The sequence below is a fragment of the Schistocerca piceifrons genome, chromosome 3 (genome assembly GCF_021461385.2).
Source record: "Schistocerca piceifrons isolate TAMUIC-IGC-003096 chromosome 3, iqSchPice1.1, whole genome shotgun sequence".
Lineage (NCBI taxonomy): Eukaryota > Metazoa > Arthropoda > Insecta > Orthoptera > Acrididae > Schistocerca > Schistocerca piceifrons.
The window spans coordinates 691,346,906-691,370,374 of record NC_060140.1 but is presented as its reverse complement, the minus strand read 5'-3'; the positions used below and the strand labels follow the sequence as shown (position 1 = coordinate 691,370,374).

The 23,469-nt window shown below is 38.7% G+C and overlaps 1 long non-coding RNA gene across 1 annotated transcript; it reads left to right on the top strand.

Moving 5' to 3' along the window:
• Positions 1 to 3,057: 3,057 nt before the first annotated feature.
• On the top strand, positions 3,058 to 21,987 carry LOC124789928. Its single transcript, XR_007016190.1, has 3 exons — positions 3,058 to 3,102; positions 3,337 to 3,417; positions 21,079 to 21,987. It is a non-coding gene; the product is annotated as an uncharacterized LOC124789928 (long non-coding RNA).
• The last annotated feature ends 1,482 nt before the right edge of the window (positions 21,988 to 23,469 follow it).

The window sequence follows — 23,469 nt, the reverse complement described above, 5'->3', positions numbered from 1 at the left end:
GTTTGCTACTTGCAGGTTGTTGACCTGTACCGTCAACTCCTGCACAGCCTTAGGTATCGACTCATAATTCTGTTGCATACAGGCAATCTCTTTTTTCATACTTTCTAACGATTGCACAAGTTGCTGGTCCCGCTCAACTTGCTGGCGATCCCTCTCAGCCTGCTGGCGATCTCGCTCAGCTTGCTGGGCAAGTAAATTTTCTGTTAACTGGCGATCTCGCTCAGCTTGCTGTGCGAGAAACTTTTCCCCTAGCCGGCGATCTCGCTCAGCTTGCTGGCGATCTCGCTCAGCTTGCTGGCGATCTCGCTCGGCTTGCTGTTGCGCAAATTTTGCCTGGTAATCCAGCACGCGCTCTAATATCGCCTGAAGTGAATTCCCACCAGGCAGATTACCACTCTCTGGTTCCTGCTCTTCTGGAGGTGGTGCAATTTCTTTATCTACCTCTCCTTGAGCACTGGTGGGCGGTGGCACCACTTCCTGTGCCCCTGCCCCCTCATTTTCGCATGGTATCTCCTCAAAGAGAGTACTTGTACTGCTTAATGCACCCGCTTCTACATTTCCTGCACTAACTAATGGCTGTTCCCCAGTATCCATATTGCTCGGACGTTGACTACGCAATTAAACCATATTCATAAATTACCTACTCGAACACAAGACCTGACAGTTTTTTCACTTGCACACAAAATATGTTAGTTTATTTACAATACACTGCACACTAAAAATTACTATCTACAATCAACTTTGTCCTGTCATAAACACTAACATCAAACTACACACCACTAGCGATATGAGATCACTTCACTGGAGTTAAGCTTCTACAAACAGGACAACTACACTGTAGTCTTACCTTTAATTTATCTGATCTCGGGGATCGGCTGCCCCCGGATTATGTAGTCGTTACAGTTTCTCAGTACTATCAGGATCGTTTCCTCTAACTTGCTTGCAGTGGTGCGGTTTTTCATGAAAAATTTTTGTACATTCATTAATACATAGCATTAATCATGATACACATACATACATTTATCACTAAATACATACATATATATAACAATAAACACTGAAAGAAAGTACATAAAATATTCTTGTTTTCGTGGCCACTGCAAATTCGGACCCCGCGTTTTTGGGCGACAATTTCGCGTTTTTGTCGTAAATATATACTCTTTTCTATTTATTTTGGTTTTGTTTTTGTTATTGCTCGCGTAATAACGCATATACGAAAAGAGCCGCGAAATACCTTTTAGTAATGCTGTGGCTAGAATTTCTTTATAATCATTAATTTTCAACAAAACAGAATATATTGGGTTCTTATTGTTCTGTATCTGGCTTTCTATTAAAGAAACATTTTTGGTTACTGTAACTCACTATAAAAAAATCAACATATCTTCCCTACTTTATAGTTATTGAAAATGAAAATTACTTTGTTATGAAATACTGATGTTACAGTTCGCAAAGATTGTTCAACATTTTGCAGTGGATTTTTGTTAAGCGTAAAACACCAATAATTACCACGACTAGCACAAGAACATGAGACTATTGTCGGAGAAAAATACGTTTTCACTGTAAGGTTTGCCTGACCAGAACTAAGCACAACAAAATTCCTATTATGTTACGAAGGTAAATTATCTCTTTTGTACTGTTAGCAATATATTATCAGCAGCCCGCGTCAACCTGCAAAACACATCATAAAATCTGCTGCTCTGCTCTGCAAGTCCGGAAGCTGAAAGAGATGATTTTATTTCACTATTACCTTCCCGCTTCTTTGCGGTATGATCGATTTCTTTTAATACAGTCTGAATGCGCCGCGGCAGCGGCTTGTTCGTTCGTAGCGCAGCTCTGCACCACGAATAATATTTAAATAACTGAAAATGTCTTAAAAGGATGGGATGATAATTTAAGCAAGCTACTACAAATAATAATGCAAGGTTTCATTAAATAACTCTATTCAAAACATTCAAATATGTTAACTTATCTACAATACACACCCTTTTTTTAAAAATGAGTACGTAATGGCGTACATCGATTAACAATGACAAAAGAAGACTACGTTAGCATGTACAACTGCGACACAGGCTATCTTACTCCCGTAACTCCAAGAGGAAGACAAAAAAATTACTGTTCGTTCTGTATTATTTATACTAGGGATATTTTTCATCTCTGTGTATGATATTTATCGTCTGTGGGGTTTCAGTACTCGCCGACACAGATATTATCTAAAATAAATAATAATAATAAAAAATACATAATTCCTACAATAACAGAATACGATGCACAATATTTTCTCTTTACTACAAAATATGTCTTTTGCTAAGGGACGTTACAAAAGGAAAGATAAACAGAGAAGCCTGTCACATATAAAGAAGGTATTACATTTAATCTTGCTCGACATTTTCCCATGAAGCGCCCAAAAAAGTCTTTATCTGCCAAGTGAAACGTTATTTGTTGTATTCATGGACTGAAAACTAGGGCTACCAACGAAATGCAGTCCAATTTTATGTTCCTTTTAAAATTTAATCCAAAATAGAATGTGTATGTTTACCACTGTCACAAAGTCTATATATCTACTTTAAGTAATAATTCAGAAGTTTTCCTGTAGATTTATTTTTGTTGAGAATAATAACCCTCCAGATTCAAAACGTAAACTGTCAACTGTAGTCATTGGTAAGATTTCTGTGTTATTAACAAACCTTTTACTTTCATGTTGGCTGTGCGTGCTCACACAGCCAGTCTCATCATTTGTATCTGTAATATTCATTTGTCCGCAAGCGCTGCCAACGGTAGGCTACCGGTAGACGCGAAGTATAACTGGTATAACTGAACTGCACAAATAGTCACGGGTAATGATGTCAGCACTGCAGGAAGCAGCTGACGCTGCCTTCCCCTCGCCCCTCACTTCCAAAACCCCACACAAACCTATCGTTTCCCACAAACGCTACGCGATTCGTCGACAGGCAGTAGAGAGGGAACTGAAGTGAAGGGAGAGTAAGTGACGTAGCGCCGATGTAATGGGATGAGGGAGAGGGGAAGAGAGTGAGTGAACTAGAAAAAAGTGTGGAGTGTGTTATCTGTGAAGAGTTTGAAGTACCAGTTCATTGAAATTGAGTGGTTAGTTCACACTTCACTGGAGTGAAGCGTTCATTTAAACGACTCATTCACGAGCTCCCCATCACTACTATATAGAGCATATTCATGTAATGTTACAACTTCTACTTCCAGGGCGTTATAGTGTGGAGTCATTGTATTTACTTAAGTTTTAGTATTTTCATCAGCTTGTTGGTTTTTTCGTTTACATAATGCTCTCAGGTAATTTCTGTTGGAACTTTCCATCTCTTGTTGCAGGTCATTTTCCTCTGAGCTTCCCTGACTAAACTGCCTTCTTTTCACTTGCTGGGGCAGCAACAGCTTTTACTGCAGCGACAGGTACGGGTGCGGGCAGTGATCGCTATACTAACTTCGGCTGTCGCCTGTCACAGTGTGCCGTTGTCTGTTAGCACCGCCATATTGCAGTTAGGCAATGTGATATTTTAGTTAGAAAGGCGGCACTCGTTTTCGTACGGAAGTATCTACATTCTTGACGATAATAAAACTAACTAGATTAACATTAAAGCAACGAACTACCAATTTCGTTTTACGCTCATGAACACTAAAGTCTACTGTAATATCGTAAATATAAAGTACCTAAAAGCGAAACTGTTTTTCCCAGGTGCAGGGAACAGTTTTATTCACATATGTAATGCACTTATCAGTGGCGACATCATCTTTGGCGTCGGCAAAAAACGTAATGGGGTTTATTTAAACGTGAATTTGGATATCCACAACAATATGCTAATTATTGTCAGGCGCCATATGAAACAACAAAATTACGTGTGACACTGACACGAAAATTGTTCTCTTCTTTTACTGAACTAATTCACATGTACCAACGTGAAAATTGCGATGAAATCAGTTAGTTTAAAGTGCATATTTAACTGAGAACTAACATATAAACAGTTCAGTCAATCTGGGTAACTTTGCGCCACTTTCTTCCGTCTTTTTGAAAGTACTGCCTGCACACACAATCTACATCATAGCAGACACCAAAATTTCACCCGTATTGCTAAGGTGTGCTTGGCAATGAGGAAATATGTACTAGAGAGGCTCTCTTGGAGTAAAATTTCAGTTTTAATACTGATACAAAATTACTCGGTCATTCTGGGTAACTTTCGTCTTAAAAAACATAGTATTTTTCCCATATCTAATGTTCTGAATAAATTTACATTCCAACAAAAGGAAATCAGGTGTTAATAAGAAGTAAAAACAGTGTTGATTCAGTTTCCAGATTTACTCTGAAATATCGATATTTGTATCAACCTGACTTTGTTCAACTTAAATCACTGTCAGCTCACTTCACAGTCAAAGCAATTAAAGAAAAATCACAAGCCTAAGAGCTTTTAGGGAGGTGGAAAGACATTTGAATGAATCACAGAGGTAATAAAAACGTTACATTTGGTACAAAATAATACAAACAGGTGGAACACCAGCCATTTGAAACAAGAATAGCAATTGGTACAAAGGTACTAGGATTAGTTAAAAGTTACCCTGATTGTAATGTTCCAAGGAACACCTTCATATGTCTATGTACCTTTTTATCATTTGTAAAATGATGAATACTGTAAACATTAAGCATGAGCAAGGGTACTGAAATGAGAACACAAAAACACAGTGAAACACGAAATTTATTTTTGTCATTTCCATACATTTTTAACCACTGCTGCACTGTTACAGGCACAACCCTACACATTACTGAATAAAATAAACTTACTGAGTTTTTTGTCTTACACTAGTATTGTGACCTATTTTCTCAAGTGAAAACCTTTACCTATATGTTTTCAGCCACACCTGAATGTACCTGGATGCAATCTTACGTACAAGCTGTGTCTCATGCAAATCTTCAATTCCGCATTCATTATGGAAGTCATGGTCAAGTTTAGGGAATGAACAGTTCACAAATTTTTTAAGAACACACATGACAATTTTACTAATTAAATGTTTTGCCTCATGTCACCATTGGCAACAAACATTTGAAACAATTTTTCTGAGTGCTCCACCACAGAGTATACAGCATTACTTGTTTCAATAAGCTTGCCTCAGCTTACAAATTTTGTGAATGAGCTCTTTTCTGCAGTACTAAGAAGTCCATATGTTGTGTCATTACAAACAATGGGTGGCCTAAGAATGTAGAAGCAGTCTTTGCATGTAACTTGTTTTGAAATTGTGAAGGCAACATACCCTGCAATGTAGTACAAAATGTTCTGCTTGTATGTGGAAAACAGAGTACCCTCTTCAATAAGTGAGCACCATTTTTCTACTTCATCTACAAACATACAAGAATCATCTACAAGAGGACACTTTTGTGGTCGGAAATCATACAGTCCTACATGTACCATTGAACACATGTTAAAATTTGTACAGTTTCCCCCAACAGTGCTAATATTAGTGCCTAAAAGCAACTTGCGCATAGCACACTTCCAACTGACACGAATTTGGGTTGTTATTCCAACCCCATCTAGGTCTCACACATGAGAAGAAGAGTTCAATATGATCTTGGTAAAACTTGTTGTTGTTCTTGTTGTGGTCTTCAGTCCTGAGACTGGTTTGATGCAGCTCTCCATGCTACTCTGTCCTGTGCAAGCTTCTTCATCTCCCAGTACCTACCGCAACCTACATCCTTCTGAATCTGCTTAGTGTATTCATCTCTTGGTCTCCCTCTACGATTTTTACCCTCCACACTACCCTCCAATACTAAATTGGTGATCCCTTGATGCCTCAAAACATGTCCTACCAACCGATCCCTTCTTCTAGTCAAGTTGTGCCACAAACTTCTCTTCTCCCCAATCCTATTCAATACCTCCTCATTAGTTACGTGATCTACCCACCTTATCTTCAGCATTCTTCTGTAGCACCACATTTTGAAAGCTTCTACTCTCTTCTTGTCCAAACTAGTTATCATCCATGTTTCACTTCCATACATGGCTACACTCCATACAAATACTTTCAGAAACGACTTCCTGACACTTAAATCTATACTCGATGATAACAAATTTCTCTTCTTCAGAAACTTATTTGTCAATAAATATTGCAGAGGAGAATTTTCCCTAGTCATTATTTCCAGTGCAATGGCTTTAATCGAATGCATGTTCAAAATTATGCCAAAGGCAAAAGTATTTCTTGGGTGCTGCAGGAGAGAAACACCATTTACTTTTAAACTTATATAAGATTCTGCCTGATGAAAAATATCAAGCCAATATGCCTTGGCTTTATATCCTGAAGCTAGAGGATTTCTGGAGTTAAAGACATCAAAAATTCTGTCTATAGATCTCAAAAACTCCACTGTTGCCTCACTACCATGGAATCTGAGATTGCCAGCTCTTTTCAAAAAATCTATAGTATCTGCAACACTAGAACTGAGTGTTTTAACTGCTAAGCTGACATTCATCTTTTTATTAACATAATTAATATGTTGTCCTGACAACTTGATAGCAAATGTCATGCCTTCCTCAATTTGCAATTCATTTAGTTCTTTTAAGTACTGCCACTTAATACAGCCGTTTATAGACTCTATAACACCTACTTCTGCTAATGCATTTCAAGCAAGTTTCACTAAATGACACATATCCAAAACACAGTAAACATTGTGGTTTGAAACTGGGTGAAGGAACTGAGAAGAAAAAACGTCATCATCATCATTTAAGACTGATTATGCCTTTCAGCGTTCAGTCTGGAGCATAGCCCCCCTTATAAAATTCCTCCATGATCCCCTATTCAGTGCTAACATTGGTGCCTCTTCTGATGTTAAACCTATTACTTCAAAATCATTCTTAACCGAATCCAGGTACCTTCTCCTTGGTCTGCCCCGACTCCTCCTACCCTCTACTGCTGAACCCATGAGTCTCTTGGGTAACCTTGCCTCTCCCATGCGTGTAACATGACCCCACCATCTAAGCCTGTTCGCCCTGACTGCTACATCTATAGAGTTCATTCCCAGTTTTTCTTTGATTTCCTCATTGTGGACACCCTCCTGCCATTGTTCCCATCTACTAGTACCTGCAATCATCCTAGCTACTTTCATATCCGTAACCTCAACCTTATTGATAAGGTAACCTGAATCCACCCAGCTTTCGCTCCCATACAACAAAGTTGGTCGAAAGATTGAACGGTGCACAGATAACTTAGACTTGGTACTGACTTCCTTCTTGCAGAAGAGAGTAGATCGTAGCTGAGCGCTCAATGCATTAGCCTTGCTACACCTCGCTTCCAGTTCTTTCACTATGTTGCCATCCTGTGAGAATATGCATCCTAAGTACTTGAAACCGTCCACCTGTTCTAACTTTGTTCCTCCTATTTGGCACTCAATCCGTTTATATTTCTTTCCCACTGACATTACTTTCGTTTTGGAGATGCTATTCTTCATACCATAGTCCTTACATTTCTGATCTAGCTCTGAAATATTACTCTGCAAACTTTCAATCGAATCTGCCATCACAACTAAGTCATCCGCATATGCAAGACTGCTTATTTTGTGTTCACATATCTTAATCTCACCCAGCCAGTCTATTGTTTTCAACATATGATCCATAAATAATATAAACAACAGTGGAGACAGGTTGCAGCCTTGTCTTACCCCTGAAACTACTCTGAACCATGAACTCAGTTTACCGTCAACTCTAACTGCTGCCTGACCATCCATGTAAAGACCTTTAATTGCTTGCAAAAGTTTGCCTCCTATTCCATAATCTCGTAGAACAGACAATAACTTCCTCCTAGGAACCCGGTCATATGCCTTTTCTAGATCTATAAAGCATAGATACAATTCCCTGTTCCACTCATAACACTTCTCCATTATTTGTCGTAAGCTAAAGATCTGGTCCTGACAACCTCTAAGAGGCCTAAATCCACACTGATTTTCATCCAATTGCTCCTCAACTAATACTCGCACTTTCCTTTCAACAATACCTGAGAAGATTTTACCCACAACGCTGATTAAAGAGATACCTCTGTAGTTGTTACAATCTTTTATGTTTCCATGTTTAAAGATTGGTGTGATTACTGCTTTTGTCCAGTCTGATGGAACCTGTCCCGACTCCCAGGCCATTTCAATTATCCTGTGTAGCCATTTAAGACCTGACATTCCACTGTACTTGATGAGTTCCGACTTAATTTCATCCACCCCAGCTGCTTTATTGCACTGCAATCTATTGACCATTTTCTCCACTTCCTCAAACGTGATCCTATTTCCATCATCATTCCTATCCCACTCTACCTCGAAATCTGAAACATTACTGATCGTATTTTCACCTACATTGAGCAACTCTTCAAAATATTCCCTCCATCTGCCCAAGGCATCCACAGGATTCACCAGCAGTTTTCCTGACCTGTCCAAAATACTTGTCATTTCCTTCTTACCTCCCTTTCGAAGACTGCTAATTACACTCCAGAATGGTTTTCCAGAAGCTTGACCCAATGTCTCCAACCTGTTTCCAAAGTCTTCCCAAGATTTCTTCTTGGATGCTGCAATTATCTGTTTGGCTTTGTTTCTTTCTTCAACATAACTTTCTCTGTCTACCTGAGTTCTAGTATGTAGCCATTTTTTATACGCCTTCTTTTTCCTTTTACAGGCTGCCTTGACTGTGTCATTCCACCAAGCTGTTTGCTTCCTCCTACTTTTACACACTACTGTTCCAAGACATTCTTTAGCCACTTCTAGTACTGTGTCACTGTACCTTGTCCATTCCTTTTCCAATGACTGTACTTGACTACATTCAACTAACTGGTACCTTTCTGAGATCGCTGTTATGTACTTGTGCCTGATTTCCTTATCCTGAAGTTTCTCCACTCTTATCCTCCTACATATGGACCTGACCTCCTGCACTTTCGGCCTCGCAATCCCCAATTTCACTGCAGATTAAATAATGATCAGTGTCATCAAAGAATCCCCTGAATACACGTGTGTCCCTCACAGCCTTCTTGAATTCCTGATCTGTTATTATATAGTCAATGACAGATCTGGTTCCCCTGCTTTCCCAAGTATACCGGTGAATGTTCTTATGTTTAAAAAAGGAGTTTGTGATTACTAAGTCCATACTGGCACAGAAATCCAAGAGTTGCTGCCCGTTCCTGTTGGCCCCCATATCCTCTCCAAATTTACCCATAACCTTTTCATACCCTTCTGTTCGATTTCCAATCCTGGCGTTAAAATCACCCATGAGCAGAACACTGTCCTTGTCCTTTACTCTAACAACTACATCACTGAGTGCCTCATAAAAACTATCCATCTTATCTTGATCAGTCCCTTCACAATGCGAATATACTGACACAATCCTAATTTTCTTGCTAGACACTGTCAAATCTATCCACATCAGTCGTTTGTTTACATACCTTATTGTAACTACGCTGGGTTCCATTTCTTTCCTGATGTAAAGCCCTACACCCCATTGTGCTATTCCTGCTTTGACTCCTGACAAGTAGGCCATGTATTCTCCCACTTCTTCTTCTTTCTCACCCCTTACCCGAATGTCACTAACAGCTAAAACGTCCAGCCCCATCTTACTTGCAGCCTCTGCCAGCTCTACCTTCTTCCAAGAGTAGCCCCCATTGATATTAATAGCTCCCCATCTCATTACCATTTGTTTGCCAAGTCGTATCTTAGGAGTCCCTGGTTTGTCAGTTAGAGGTGGGACTCCGTCACCTCCAAAGGTCCGAGGCATTTTGCTCTGATTGTTGCCAGCATCATATTTAAAGTACCAGGGAAGCAGGTTGCTAGCCTTACTTGCCCCGAGTCCCATTGGGTTTTACCCCTAACGGCTGAGGGACTAACCGGTGGATTTGGTAGTCTTTGCCGTATGAGCACAAAGGTGACCACGACTCAGAATATGTCCGAGATGTCCAGCCTTATTCCAAAGTAACTGGTATCCCGACTGTCGGGACCACTTACTTGGCCACTCATACGTTGCCCGTGGTTCATGAACTAGGACACGACTACAGGAACCCACACCATGAACCACACGTTTTGATGAAAATTAATACTGCATCCCAATGAACGAAGAGTTCTTATATTTGTCCTTGTGCCATCACAAGCGACTGCGCAAATTCTGATGCCTGAATTGCTTAGTCTCTCCAAAGCAGAGTTTATTAACTTCGCCTGCACACTACCATCAAAGCCATTCACTAAAAAATACGCTACAGGACACTTAAATTTACCTTTTATGGACACAAGCATAAAAACTAATGCCTCTGAAGCTTCTTTCACTACTTCTGATTGTTCAACTTCTCCTCCAAAATCTACAAAACCTGTATACCTCTTACTTTCCTGGTCCCACACTACCTGTTTTCTAATTGCCATACTGTCTATTATGAGGCTAGAATCTTTAAATTCAGTCCTCACTTGATGGTTAAATTAAGTACCTGAACACATCACTTAAAAAGCCAGGATCACAATTCACAGTCCCTGCCCAATGAGGAATCAGTGATTTGTGAGGCAGAGGCATTAATGTCTGTAAATATTCATACGCTTTAGGAGAGTAAAAATACACTGTCATTGCAAACATTTTAATGTCTGTTTTGTACCTGTTTCCCTTGGATGACACACTATTGTTCAACAAATTGCAATTGTTTTTCATCTGGTCCCCTGTGTGGTATACTGAACGTGTCTGTGGCTGTCCACTGTACGTCACAAATCCTCTGTTACCATGAAACATCATGAATGATGAAGATGTGCTTCCATAAATCTATTTTTACACTCCACAGACCCAGTCTACTTGAATTCTGCACGCACTAGTCCATTTTTCCATGGTTCCCCAAAAACATTCCCCTACATTCAGAATGTCTTTATGATCTCCTCATCAGGCAATTCGAACAGTAGATTGTACACTTTCAGCTTCTTGTTCCCATAGCTTGAATGCTGAATCACCACCTTGCTAACTGACCCATCTCTGTGTTGATATTTCCATGTACCATTGTTTGTTTTTTAAAATCATCAGTACCACCAGTGAGTTAATCCAGAAATCCTGCTGAAGTTCATTTATGTATTCTGAGGAACTTCCAGATCATCTATTATCCAGTTATGAATTTTGAATGTGGTTGGTCTTTCAAATTCTGGTCAAATGTAAATTAAACAATGTAAGACCAACTAAGTGAAGCCATGATTTTCCAAAACAAATGGCAGAGAACAGATATAAAAAATTAATTTTAGTACTTGTCAGACATTGGCAGCAGCAGCAGCTCGCATAGCTGCCCACAGAGTGACAGGCACAGTCTTCTCTACCTGGAATGCATAATGATCAGTGGTGTCCTGTGTTTTTCCAGGTGGACAGCTAGCAAGTACCCAGTCTTCTGCTCATTAGGAAGATGAGGACATTAATGTTTGACATCCCATCGACAATGAGGTCATTAGAGATGGAGCACAAGGTTGGATTAGGGAAGGCTGGAGAAGGAAATTGGCCTTTCAAAGGAACCAGCCTGCCATTTATCTTAAGCAATATAGGGAAATCAAGGAAAACCTAAATCAGTACGGTCAGACGGGATTGAACCATCATCCTCAAGAGTGCGAGTCCAGTGAGCTAACTATTGCACTACCTCACTCAGACCCTGCTCACTAGGCTTATGCATTAACCACTATGCCATCCTCAGACAGTGGCTTTGTGAAACTGCACAGACTACCCTAGAATGTCTCCCTCCTCCATCAAAATTCTCTTTCACATGTCAGCCCACTTGGAATTCCCTCTAACCTTGAACAGCATCACAGAGGCTCTTCAACCCAGACATAGGTGTACGAAAATATATCCCAGGGCCATGATTCAAACCCGCAATTCCTGCTCCCTAGTCAGATGCACTAACCACTATGCCACCCTGGCACCATAATTGCATGGGCTACCCTAACATGCCTCCCTCCTCAATCCATATTCCCATTACATTACAGCTGGAGAGCCTCTGCAGTGCAGTTCAAGTTTACAGAGAACACCAAGTGGGCTGCAGAGGGAGGCGTGCTAGGGTAGTTGTGCAGTTGTGCAAAGCCACTGTCCCAATGTGGCATAGTGGTCAACACCTCTGCCTAGTAAGAAGGAGATCTGACTTTGAATCCCTGCCTTGGTATAAATTTTCATTTGTTGCTTCAGTGTGACTACTTACACATTTTCTTTAACACCAAAACACATCCCAACTTTGTGCCAATTGCCTGGGCTCTGCTACATAATGGGTACAGTAGAAAATGGTTTGGAAATGATATCTGGAGTTGGTTTCAGTTTAATACCTAAATAGTCACCTATTTCTCTGTGTTACATTTCAGCATCAATCGATACACTTCGCGTTGACTGTGTTCTCGACCGTTAGTAATATCAGCAATACAACAGTTGTGACACTAAGTAGTGTGAGGTCTAACTGTGTTGTGTGTGTCAACTGAGAAATAAATAAGTCATGAGTGTGTTTTAACACAAAAGTCTCTATAACGCACTTTTATTAATGCGCGACTTCCATGTGTGATTTACACCACAGCAGCTGAGTGATATGAAACATATGGACTCCAGACTTGTCAGTAGTGTAAGACAAACAAGAAAACATTAGTCACTCTCACATCTCCCACCTCTCGGTGGCCTGCTTCTTCCTCCTCTGCTTGCTACATTCCACTGGCTAAATAATCTGAAACAGACTGTACTGTTTTATGTTACACATTATCATACAGGCTGTGCATGAGTGGGAATGTAAATTGATTTGAGAATCTATGCTGACGCTTATGGTACTGGGTCAAAAGGGGAAAACTGCAAAGTGTTAGCCTTAGAAAACTTTTAATGGCAAAGAAGCAATTGAGAGAATAGAGCTTACGATGGGACCAACAGAAAATAATGTTCTTTATAACATTAACCGAGTACTAAAAATACTATGTAGAAACCAATAGGAGAAAATTATGAACATTTAACAATGAACTCAAAATTACTACTTCCCATGTATGAATTGTTTTTCCCCTACTGACATGAAAACTGTGGGTGCCCCTAGATCTATCACAAGCATTTTGAATGTCTCACTTGCATCCATGGAAATCAGAACATCACTATCACAGTGAAGTCCAGGAATATCACTTTTAAGAAACATCTTGTTCCTATAATAATGGGTCACCCTCCTCTAACATTACCTTCTTTTTTATAAATATAACCAATACCATGTATACTATCGATTCTTATATAGGTGAACATTGTAACTGCTGTCTAAATTAATGAACTTCATATGATTTTGTATAGGTGGTGTTATGTTTCAGGCTAAAATATGTAAAAAGAAATTAATTTGTTAGTACTCTGTACATACAGTTAAAATTACTCTTCTTTTAAAAATAATTGAAATTATGAAATTTAACAATGTGAATTAGTATTCTAAAATGGAGATTGTGAAGTTGGTGTGATTTAGAGCAATGGGAAAAAATAGAATATTCATAGCAACTCTTCATCAGTTATTCTGTCTTCAAGGACCCGCAACGTTATAAAATTAGAGCCTTAAGAATGTACCCCTAGACACGCAAGATTTGGAGCCAGCAACAAGAAGAGAAAATCAAGATAAGTAAAAAGTTCTTCTTTTGTATATCTTACACCTCTCAAAGCTTTCTAAACTTTTTGCAGGGACATAGAACTTTTATGGTGACATGTGGGAGGGTAAGATTACAAGTGTGGGCATCAGCCATGATCTGCTGACTGATAATGAAGTTTTATCTGTTGCAGAAGAAGAAAGGACTACCGTATTTACTCGAATCTAAGCCGCACTTTTTTCCGGTTTTTGTAATCAAAAAAACCGCCTGCGGCTTAGAATCGAGTGCAAAGCGGAAGTTCTGAAAAATGTTGGTAGGTGCCGCCACAACTAACTTCTGTCGTCGAATATATGTAGTGCTTCGCAGGCACAAAGATAAATACTGGCACCAAAACCTTTGCGTCAGTAAATAAATTAAAAAAAAAGGTGGAAGACGAGCTTTTTTCTCCGCCCTGAGTTTCGACCACTGCATTTTCATACATTAACCAACGAAGTAAATACAAATTCCGTATTGTTCCTCTTCGAATGTAGCAGCATTTCAATGCACTACGAAAATCCGACTGGCAAGACTGTTTGGGATGTTTGTCAAAATGGCCAACTCTGCGTTCTGAATTTTTTCCTACCTGTGAGAAGAGATGGTTACTAATAGGAACTTTTATAAATTGTGAATCACATGCAATATTCTCTTCAGCATAATAATAATAAAGAATATAAAGACTTCGCCATGTATTCTTTCGTGTTTGCTGCTGTTGTTGTTGTGGTCTTCAGTCCTGAGACTGGTTTGATGCAGCTCTCCATGCTACTCTATCCTGTGCAAGCTTCTTCATCTCCCAGTACCCACTGCAACCCACATCCTTCTGAATCTGCTTAGTGTATTGATCTCTTGGTCTCCCTCTACGATTTTTACCCTCCACGCTGCCCTCCAATGCTAAATTTGTGATCCCTTGATGCCTCAAAACATGTCCTACCAACCGATCCCTTCTTCTAGTCAAGTTGTGCCACAAACTTCTCTTCTCCCCAATCCTATTCAATACCTCCTCATTAGTTACGTGATCTACCCACCTTATCTTCAGCATTCTTCTGTAGCACCACATTTCGAAAGCTTCTATTCTCTTCTTGTCCAAACTGGTTATCGTCCATGTTTCACTTCCATACATGGCTACACTCCATACAAATACTTTCAGAAACGACTTCCTGACACTTAAATCTATACTCGATGTTGACAAATTTCTCTTCTTCAGAAACGATTTCCTTGCCATTGCCAGTCTACATTTTATATCCTCTCTACTTCGACCATCATCAGTTATTTTACTCCCTAAATAGCAAAACTCCTTTACTACTTTAAGTGTCTCATTTCCTAATCTAATCCCCTCAGCATTACCCGATTTAATTTGACTACATTCCATTATCCTCGTTTTGCTTTTGTTGATGTTCATCTTATATCCTCCTTTCAAGACACTATCCATTCCGTTCAACTGCTCTTCCAAGTCCTTTGCTGTCTCTGACAGAATTACAATGTCATCGGCGAACCTCAAAGTTTTTACTTCTTCTCCATGAATTTTAATACCTACTCCGAATTTTTCTTTTGTTTCCTTTACTGCTTGCTCAATATACAGATTGAATAACATCGGGGAGAGGCTACAACCCTATCTCACTCCTTTCCCAACCACTGCTTCCCTTTCATGCCCCTCGGCTCTTATAACTGCCATCTGGTTTCTGTACAAATTGTAAATAGCCTTTCGCTCCCTGTATTTTACCCCTGCCACCTTCAGAATTTGAAAGAGAGTATTCCAGTTAACGTTGTCAAAAGCTTTCTCTAAGTCTACAAATGCTAGAAACGTAGGTTTGCCTTTTCTTAATCTTTCTTCTAAGATAGGTCGTAAGGTTAGTATTGCCTCACGTGTTCCAACATTTCTACGGAATCAAAACTGATCTTCCCCGAGGTCCGCTTCTACCAGTTTTTCCATTCGTCTATAAAGAATTCGCGTTAGTATTTTGCAGCTGTGACTTATTAAACTGATAGTTTCCAGTCACCCATGACTATTAAATTTTCGTCTCCCTTCACTACCTGAATAATTTCTTTTATCTCATTATACATTTCATCAATTTCTTCATCATCTGCAGAGCTAGTTGGCATATAAACTTGTACTACTGTAGTAGGCATGGGCTTTGTGTCTATCTTGGCCACAATAATGCGTTCACTATGCTGCTATCTCATTTAAATCCTGTCTGCCTAATCATTTAAATCCTGTCTGCCTAATAAACTACGAAACTAGAGTGAGACAACAGCAAACGCGGAAGAATATACATATCATGGCATGTTTATATTCGTATTATTCTTATGCCGAATAGTGATACAGTCGGAAATGAAGCACGGCAATTGATTAGATTTTTAAATCTAAGATGACTAATTTCTGTGCAGAATGTAATGTACCAAAAGACGCGTGTGCAAAGATTTTCAAACGGAGAAAAATTTTCGCTAAACTATCGTTCAGAACATCATCTATCGTACGCAGTCTATTATTTGGTTCTTGTTGATCATTATTAAAGAAAGCGGCAGTGTAAGTAACAACCAATAGCAGTCTCTTGCCATTGTTTCGCTAATGAGACGATTCCTCTCTTTTCGAAAAAAAAAAAAAAAAAAATGTAAGCAGCGGTAGCGCGCACAAAAGCAAGCCATGCCGCGAGCGGCGACAGGTCGTAAACACTCATTATCGGAATGCGACAAACAATGCATGACACAGTACAGTAATGCATTTTCAGCTTTGAGTGACGTAAACACCTATAAAAAAGAGAACGGCACTTATCAGATGAAAGAAAAATAAGCAATCAATTCAAACCAGACGAAGCACGTGAAAAAGGAAGGGTACCCGTATAAATACGGACGGAGCGCCTGACGCATAGCAACGGCTACCTGGTAAAGCTTAACTGCTAAGCTTACGACTCGAACCAAACTACTATAGCTGTATCGTCATTCATTTGACCTAAATTGTGTCTCATATTACAATGGACCAACGTTGAATTTCGAGTCTCAGATTTCTGGTGCGGCTTAGATTCGGGAAAATTTTTTTTCCTCGATTTCGAATCTCATTTTTCAGGTGCGGCTTAGATTCGAGTGCGGCTTAAATTCGAGTAAATACGGTATTATTCGTGTGTGAGGTTATGTAAATGGACATCGATTACTCGATGAAAGAAGACCAGAGAACTGCCCAACAAAGTTGTATCAACAGTGACGAGAATTTCATGAGATATCAACAATGACAGACCGAATGTAATGAAAGGGGACTTTACGACTACGACGAAGGACATCAGAAAACATAAGTACAAATCATTGGTGAAATTATTATTATTATTATTATTATTATTTTTTTGACTCGTGTGATTGCTAGGAAAATGGAGAGAGACGAGGGTAGTGATGTAGACATGAAAGCTGTAGACATGTTTAAATCATGTGGAAGTGTAGACATTATGCAGTTTATTTTGGCAAAATTGAGTGCAGTTAATGGAAATAAAAACAGAACAGTCTGAAAACTAATAAAATGGACAGGGTACAATACCGAATAGGCCAACTTAGTAAACAGCAGTCCACCTCAATGAAGGTCTACAGTTTTGGGGCGAGGAAACACAACAAGTAAAGGACCCTCAATTTACACTTCTATTTAGACAACAATAACAGTATTAATAATGTGGCACAGGTATCTTAAGTTGGACAGAAGGAACATCAGATTTCTCATTTATATTGTGATCAACACTTTTGGTATACTTTGTTTAATTATAAAGATGTAGATAATAATCAGAAACCAGAATGTGAGAGTAATGGGAATTTTGATGTAGTATGTACTAATGATTTCTTCTCTTGGTCAGAAAACAGTTTATTGATATATATAAAACAGATGATGACTATATTGGATCTGAATTAGGTGGTATTTTTGATGTAGATGTGAATGAGAGCTGTGAAATGACTGAGGCTGGTAAATCTGAGACTGGTGCTTATTGCAAATGGATGTAGGTGAGGCGTGTGACTTTGATGGTAATGGAACTTGTGGTGTTAAAGATGATGTACATGAAGTAATTTTGGAAGAATATGCATTCTGGAATAAGTTAGCTGTGGTTAGTCAAAATTTATATCCAAATTGGTGGAATGAAGTGAACGAAGATCTAAGTAGGAAATATAATTTTGACAGTAATATACTTTGTGTTCCTTCTGTAATAAGTGATTTTAGTTGTGCTATGGCACCATTCCAGTGTGTTCAATCTTTACCTGACAACATGAGTAACCAAACTAATGCAGTGTTACCAGTAAAATTGATAAAACCATGCAAAAACAGGATAGATGTACCATTTGATGAAATTGAAAGTGATCTTTTACATGAAGTTTCTAATAACTAAGATGATGATAGAGATTTTGTATGTCCTTACATTAAGATTAAGATTGATCAGTGGGAAGGGAACTGTTTGATTGATACATATAGCCAGATTTGTGGTATATCTGAACAATTTAGAGTCAAGAAGATGATTGCCAGCTGTGACAGATGTCAAAGAGTGAAGGTAAGTAACCAAACAAGTAGAGGCCAAATGCAAAACATACTGCCCAATAGTACCCTTAATCTCATGTCTGTGGATGTTTATAGACCTTTACCTAAGTCTAAGAATGAATTTTGTTGTTTTTGTGATGGTTGATGTATTTTTGAAGTTCATAAAGTTGTTTCCTCTTAATAAAGCTACCAGTAAGCAAATCATCTCTAAGTTTGAAAACACATATTTTCATCAGGTGAGTATTCCTAAAACAATTTTATCTGACAGTGGTTCTCAGTTTACATCACAAGCTTGGAAAGATATTTTTAATCAAACAAAAACAAGGCAAAGTCTAACCTCAGTGTACCATCCTTCAAGTAACCCCGCAGAAAGATATATGAGAGAGATTGGAAGACTGCTTAGAACATATTGTAGTAAGAATCATACCAGTTGATAGATTATGTTAGTGATTTTGAGGATATTTGAATGGCTTACAACATTCTTCAACAGGTGTTTCATGTTTTGAAATTATGTTTAATTGTAGACCAGTTAACTTTATTTGTGAAAATGTTGAGTTTCCACTATGTAAAATTCTGTCACCTCAAGAGTGTATAAGGAAGATGATGAAAAAACAGAGGGATACGCAAAAGCAGAGACATGATCATAAAGGTAGATTTTCTAAGTTTTAAGTAGGAAATCTCGTGTTGGTGAAAGCCAAAGAGAAATCTAGCGTTGACATCTGAGATAAAGAAATTTTTCAGTATTTATATTGGACCATTCGAAATTCTTGAAAATGCACATCCTAATGCATACAGACTTGTGTATACAGAATCTAAGAAGTTGTTTGGATTATGCAATATCACTGAACTGAAAGCATATAGACAAGATCCATTAGTATCTAATTTTTGTTTGTACTTTTTTCCATTGCCATGAATGTAGTATGTAAGATCATGCAGTTTCTAAAGTTCTATTTTATCCATTGACTGAGTTTAAATATATTTGTAGATTCATAAGAATATAGAACTATGTTTTGTTTGTCTGGAATTTGGTATGTAAGATGATGTGAATTTTAAAGTTCTGTTTTACCTATTGACTAAGTTGAAATCTATGTTACAATATACACACATCAAAAAGAGTTTTGCATCACTTCAGTTCCAAGAGTTCTGGGACTTGTACAGAAAATTGGAATAGAGATCAACATAAACATAATTTCCGCCCTTTTTATTGCTCATGAAACCCACACATTGCATGTTGTACCACCTTACAGAGAGATGTTCAGAGGCGGTGGTCCAGATTACTGTACACACCCGTACCCCTAATACCCAGCAGCACATCCTCTTGCATTGATGCATGCCTGTATTCATTGTGGCATACTATCCACAAGTTAATCAAGGCACTGTTGGTCCTGATTGTGCCACTCCTCAACGGCAATTTGGCATAGATCCCTCAGAGTGGTTGGTGGCTCACATCATCCATAAATAGCCCTTTTCAATCTATGTCAGGCATGTTAGATAGGGTTCACGTCTGGAGAACATGCTGGCCACTCTAGTAGGGCGAAGTTGTTGTCCTGAAGGAAGTCATTCACAAGATGTGCATGATGGAGCTGTGAATGCTCGTCCATGAAGATGAATGCCTCACCAATATGCTGCTGATATGGTTGCACTATTGGTCGGAGGATGGCATTCACATATCGTACAGCTGTTACAGCACCTTCCATGACCACCAGCAGCATACATCGGCCTCACATAATGCCACCCCAAAACAGCAGGGAACCTCCACATTTCTGCACTCGCTGGACTGTGTGTTTAAGGCACTCATCCTTACTGGGTTGCCTTCAAATATGTTTCGAACGATTGTCTGGTTGAAGGCATATGTGACACTCATTATGCCAATCCTGAGCAGTCCAAATGGCTCTGAGTACTATGCGGCTTAACTTCTGAGGTCATCAGTCGCCTAGAACTTAGAACTAATTAAACCTAAGGACATCACACAGATCGATGCCCAAGGCAGGATTCGAACCTGCGAACGTAGCGGTCGCTCGGTTCCAGACTGCAGCGCCCAGAACCGCACGGCCACTCCGACCGGCTGAGCAGTCCATTCAGCATGTTGTTGGGCTACCATCTGTACTGTGCTGCATGGTGTCATGATTGCAAAGATGGATCTCACCATGGACTATTTAACATGGTGGCGTTGCTGTCAGGGTTCCTCTGAGCCACAATCTGTAGGTAGCAGTCATCCACTGCAGTAGTAGCCCTTGGGTGGCCTGAGCGAGATATGTCATTGACAGTTCCTGTCTCTCTCTGTACGTCCTCCAAGTCCAAACAACATCGCTTTGGTTCACTCCAAGATGCCCAGACACTTCCCTTGTTGAGAGCCCTTCCTGGCACGAAGTAACAATGCAGATGTGATCGAACTGCGGCATTGCCTGTCTAGGCATGGTTGAACTACAGACAACACAAGCCGTGTACCTCCTTCCTGGTGGAATGTCTGGAAGTGATCGGCTGTCACACCCCCTCTGTCTAATGCACGCTGCTCATTCATGGTTGTTTACATCTTTGGGCGGGTTTAGTGACACCTCTGAACACTCAAAGGGACTGCGTCTGTGATACAATATCCACAGTCAATGTCTACCTTCAGGAGTTCTGGGAACTGGGGTGATGCAAAACTTTTTTTGATGTATGTATAATTATGTTCTGTATTAGATTTGTGCTTTAAAATTTGATACATATATTCCATGACACTAAATGATTAGATCTTTGTTCAATTTTGAAATGGGACAATGTTCATGATTTGTGCTGTAAAAATTAGGAATAGTATCTGAGCATCTCTCTGTATTACCTTATTAGGCCACTTTTTTAATTGCATTTAACTCTGTTTATTAATGTTTCATATGTGAACACTTTTTAATTTCAGCTGACGTAAATCCTATATAACTGAGTTTGATAAGTTACTAAGGAGAACATATCTCGTATGATGTGAAATAGGTATTGAACAGCATATTTAGTACACAAAACAATGTTTCAGGACTTTATGTGATTGGTAGACAGGAAGTTAGCTTCCCGTTGGAGCATGTGATGAGAATTCTAGGGAGGAAGCTGAAAGATGTGAGCAGAACCATTCTCCACACAGCTGTATGGCTGTATCCTGCTGGACCAATAAACTTGAAAGAGATTACGGGTGCCGAGTAGCGTACTCCAGCATCAGCCGACTGGACCTGTGTTGTGACTAATAAAAACGATTATTTTTTTTAATTGGGGGATTGACCTTCCAATCATCATGTAACTTTAAATCAGTATGTATTTTTTTATCAACTATAAAGGAACCTTCTAAGTCTACATATACATAGGTTAGTTGTATGGACAGTTAGTAAATAGTGGAAGACATTTACTAGTATTGACAATATAACAAGATGTATCCATGTCTGCTTTCATACTCTGAGTTTGGTTCTCAAGCTACTGGATTGTGTCATCATTCAAAGCTTGTTTATAACTAAGTTTACCTGAATTTATCCTGAGTATTGCAATATTTTTGGGTACAGGAGAACGCACAACCACTGATTGAAGCTGGATGCTTCTCACAGTTACTCTTTGCATACTGTATGATTGAACTTACTGATATGATTATGAACTTTATTCACTTTGTTGTGTCACAACTTTTTTGCTGGTTTGTACCCGGTGTGGTTTCGATTCATGGGTCAGTCCCCAAATCATAAACTTAGGCCCTAAATTTTTTCATTATTTTATTCTCTCATGAGTCAACATATCTTTGAATACTCTGGTTTACGGGGCTGACTGATTCCACATTTTTGCTGGTAGTTACCCGTTGTCATGAGTTTTTCGAGTTAGCTCACTCGTCGTACACTTAGGCTCTGAAATTTTCTCTCTTCTCTTTTTGAAGATTTATTTGTATAGATCTTAACTTAAAATTTATAAATTCTAGTAATTTACATTGTCTTTGTAATTATTTCTATAGTTTAGTGGTGTAATGTTGTAGTTTTGACCTTTTATTATTTGTCTTGTGACAGTATGTTCCACAGATCTGAAAATCTGAATGCCATATCCTGAGATATGTATAGATTATTATTTGTATAGTAGATTTTTTCTTATGTTCTCTGTACTGTTATATGTATCAGATACTTCTATACATCAATCTGCTATCGTGGGGATCATTTTGTTCACTGTTTGGCAAACCTTATAGTCTTGTCACAAAATGATGTAAGCACCCTGTTTCCAAATTTTGTGAGGGGGATGATACAATGGGTCACCCACCTCTCACCTCTAACATTACCTCTTTCTTTCTTTCTTTCTTTTTTTTTTTATAGAAATACCCGATACAATGTGTACTATCGATTCTTATATAGGTGAACATTGTGATCATTACATCTGCTGTCTAACTCAATGAACTACATATGATTTTGTATATGTTGCTATGTTTCAGGCTAAAATATGTAACAAGAAATTAATTTGTTAGTACTCTGTACGTACAGTTAAAATTACTGTCCTTTTAGAAATAATTGAAATCACAAAATTTATGGCATACTTAAAATTTGTATTATTAATTGCACAATCTAATGCTAATTATAAATATAATTCTGGACTCATTATAAAATAATGATATAAATTGGTAAAGATTCTTTGTGTCAAGAAAGTTTGTAAACTCTTTGCAATGTTGTGAGTTCGGCAAAATGTAAGTAGTAGTGGTCATGCCTCTGCTAGAATCAGACGTGTATTTGATTTTGTCACTAATAATGTTATTTGTGGAGTGACAGAAGTGAAAATTGTAAAGTTGGTGGGATAAAATAAAAAGATATTTATCGCAACAGGCAAATCTTCATCAGTTATTTCATCTTCAGGAACCCAGAATTTTATAAAATTACAGCCTCAAGAACATACCCCTAGACACAACAAGACTGAGCCAACAACAATGAGATAAAGAAGATAAATAAAAAGTTTTTCTTTTGTATATCTGATGCCTCTCGAAGCTTTTGCAAATAATTGAAGCTTTTGTAAATAATGAAGAGAAATTTAATGGTGATGTGTGGGAGGGTACGAATACGCTATATTTTATTCTTTGTAAGCTTTCTACATTTGCAGGCTATAACTACACTGAAACTGGTAACCTTGACACATTGGTAATAAAATAACTACAGTTCTCGCATTTCTTAAGACTCGGTGACTGTGATGCCAGTCACATGACTGGCAGGGTGGAAATGGATTTTCATTCTTTCAAAACATCTCCCTGATATCACTATTAGACAGTCAAGTTACTGAGAAAAGGCTATGACCTAGGTATGTGTTGACCATAATACCTGAGTACCACTTACTGCTTCAACAAAGTATGACCTGTGTGAAACAAAGGAATCAAAAATGCACCCAGACACTTTAAGTACTGCAGAACAACTGGATTTTAATCTGC